The sequence below is a fragment of the Poecilia formosa genome, unplaced genomic scaffold (genome assembly GCF_000485575.1).
Source record: "Poecilia formosa unplaced genomic scaffold, Poecilia_formosa-5.1.2 Scaffold2, whole genome shotgun sequence".
NCBI lineage: Eukaryota > Metazoa > Chordata > Actinopteri > Cyprinodontiformes > Poeciliidae > Poecilia > Poecilia formosa.
Genome location: NW_006799941.1, coordinates 2289783 through 2292834, shown reverse-complemented (window position 1 = coordinate 2292834; position 3052 = coordinate 2289783). Strand labels below are relative to the sequence as shown.

Here is a 3052-nt window from a genome sequence, read left to right as displayed (position 1 = left end):
AAATATTAGGATCACATTGGACTGTATGTAGTTGGAACATTCTGCACTTTCTGTGTCTGTTTTTGTTATTTTCTCATAGCAATAAAAATAAGACATTTAAATAATTCCTACTGCTTGATTTTTATCTCTTTCAATGCTGTAAATATTCAGCAAAGACTGAATTGAATTAAACTGACTGGACAGTTCATAGCACTGTTGTTGCCTTGCAGCAAAAAGATCCTAGGTTTGAATCTGAGCCTTTCTGCATACCATGTGCATGTTATCCAGTAGGAGTTACTGTGTGTTGGTCCTGTGTTGCAACCTGCAACCCCCCAAAATCACTCACTCACTGAGCTCCATAGATACCAGTTTGCAGGTATAAAAAAATGGATGAATGCCATTTTTCTCTTGGATCATAAAAACTATTGATAGACTTTTATTTTTAGATGAGTCTGAATTTTTTCTATATCTTCTTCCAAATGATCCCATGACCTGTTAAGACTGTTTTGCATTATGAGCTCCATTTATTTCTATTACAGTATGACAAGGAACTATGCTGTAATCAAACCAATACCAAGCCTGCATCATGAATATGTTTGGGTTAAAGTTGGATTTACATTTGCTCAGTTAAATTACACATGTTTGCTTTCTTGCTATAAGCTCACTACCAACAAAATTAATTTATGCTTACTAAACACCTACTGAAATCGACGCATTTCATCTAATAAATGCAATTAGATTTTTTTTTTTTTACTTTTCTAGACCACTTTGTCAACACAAGGCAGGTTTTTATGAAACATGAAATTGCAGAAACAATAAATAATACTGGAAGAATGTCCATATGTAGCTTTCTTTTTTTTTTTTATTTGAGGTGATTGTTGGTGTAAGTCTGGTGGGAAGTCACCCCTAATCTTCAAAGAAGCACCTGCTTTGTTTGATTTATGGATTGTTGTCAACAGTCTGGTTTTCTTTGTCAGAGTGGTTGCTCCTCAGGTTTTGCTCCCAGCATACCAACTCAGGACTCTTTGTCTTCTCCTGAAGTCACTCTACACAAACGCTCAATTTAAACAGAGTTCTGCAAAAACATTCTCGTCAGTCGGTAATGATGAATGATTCACCCATCATAAAGTCCTAAAAACCCATGCTGTTGGGAAATAATAACTTCCCTTTGGGCTTAAAATGGAAGGCTACAGAGTTTGTTCATACACAAGTTGACTGCTCGGTTTCCAGGCGTGATAGACGGATGCAGTAGGAACTCCCCTGCATCTAAAAGCCTGACCTAGTCTCTAAGAATTTGTTCACGTAAGGGTCACTCGTCATTAGAAGCTTTAAGGAAGTGCCCTGCATAAAAAGTATGGCCACCCAAAGTGGCTGGCAAGTACTCACTGTGCTTTTCAACCAGACCAATGTCAAAGCTCACAACATTATCAGAAGGCGAGTTCTTAAGAATGACAGCTAACTATGTGCAGGTACGCTGCTAGGAGAAGTAGTGTTCTGATTTGTGAAATTATTCAAATAAAATCAACACTGAACAGCAAACTGTGACACTATAATCCAGAAAATAACTTCTGTATTTACCTGAAATAATAATAATAATAATAATTTAATGGGACAATCAAAAGAAAAAGAAAACTGTGAATCTTCAAATGTCTGGTTCATCCTTGGGTACAATCCTATACAAGAATGGGTTGAAAGGCCACTCAGCGAAGAATTCATATGTGCAAATCACATTAAAAAAAACACATTGCCGTTTGAAAATGCACTCAGAGACAAAATTCAAAATCTTTGAAGACATGTCTTGTCTGATGAAACTAAAATTCAAGTATTTCGTGGAAATGACTCTCATTACATCTGGAGGAAGAACACAGATGAAGATTGCTCAGTTGAGAACACCATTCCAACATCATGCTGTGTGGGTGCTTTGCAGCAGGAGGGACTGGTGCACTTCACAAAATAGATGGCATCAAAATGAAAGAACAGCATGTGGGAATATTGCAACACTTTAAGTCTTGGCCAGGAATTTAAAGACTGAGCACAAATGGGTCTTCTAAACGGACAACTCCAAGCTTGCAGCCAGATTTGTTAAAAAGTGCCTTAAGAAGAACAAACGTAGTGTCTTATAGTGGTCATCAAAAAGCATGGTCTTTGTGCCGCAGAAAACCTAGAACTGAAAAAAGGCAGCCTGCAAACTCACTTGAACTAGTTCAGCCAGGTGGAATAAATTAATTTCCAAGCAAAGTATCATGAGAAAATTGAGGAAACTAATTGGACAACTGGATAACAAGAATAACTGCATTAATCCTAACTGACCTCTAACAGGAAGTGTTTACTCTGATTTAATTTTTGTCAGTGAGTAAAAAAAAAAGCTTTGTGACTTTACATGTAGAGTATGTAAATACATCTTGCACCTTTTCTAGTGAGGTACCGCCAACAGGTAGCAACTGGCAGAACCTAAGCTCATCATGTTGGCTACCAGACAGTCTCCCTTCCCCTGCAGTAGCAGTTTCAAGCTAGTTTCCCTTGTGTGCTGCATTTTATCATGTTCTACTTTGTTTTTCCCAGGTAAACTGCTTCAAGTTCCTCCTTGAACTCCTGCAGAAAGAAATCCTCTGTGCTAAGTCAACTACATGCTTGGCACAGAGGCTAGTTACCTGGAACCTTACCCATTGTTTGGCAGTTCCTTCTTTCTGGACAAAATCCTCCACACCTGTCTGCACGCCCACCTATGCCCCCCCCGTGGTACATCTGAAACCTCTCAAATCCTTGATCTTAATCCAGCTTCTTCTCAGCCTCTGATGCTGACGAAGCACAATCAAAAAGCACAATCAAAAAGCTGTTCTTTAGTTTTGAAGTTTATTACTTGCTTGGTGAAAAAAAGTGATTGCGAACATAACTGTATCTTGCAAGTCCTAAGCAAAACTGAACTACAACCACAAAACAACATTTATTCGATTAGAATTCATCTGATAAAAAGTAGAAGAACAATGATAGAAAGATCTAACATGTGGGATGTACATCTACTCTGATAACTCAAAATAAAATCTTGTCTTGTAAGAGAAAACGCCGTTTATGA

General features: G+C 37.8%; 1 long non-coding RNA gene across 1 annotated transcript; it reads right to left on the bottom strand.

The window, feature by feature from the left end:
• Positions 1 to 823: 823 nt before the first annotated feature.
• LOC107835971 (uncharacterized) lies at positions 824 to 2805 on the bottom strand. Its single transcript, XR_001661815.1, has 2 exons — positions 2643 to 2805; positions 824 to 1025 (listed from the first exon to the last, which is right to left on the bottom strand). It is a non-coding gene; the product is annotated as an uncharacterized LOC107835971 (long non-coding RNA).
• Positions 2806 to 3052: the final 247 nt, after the last annotated feature.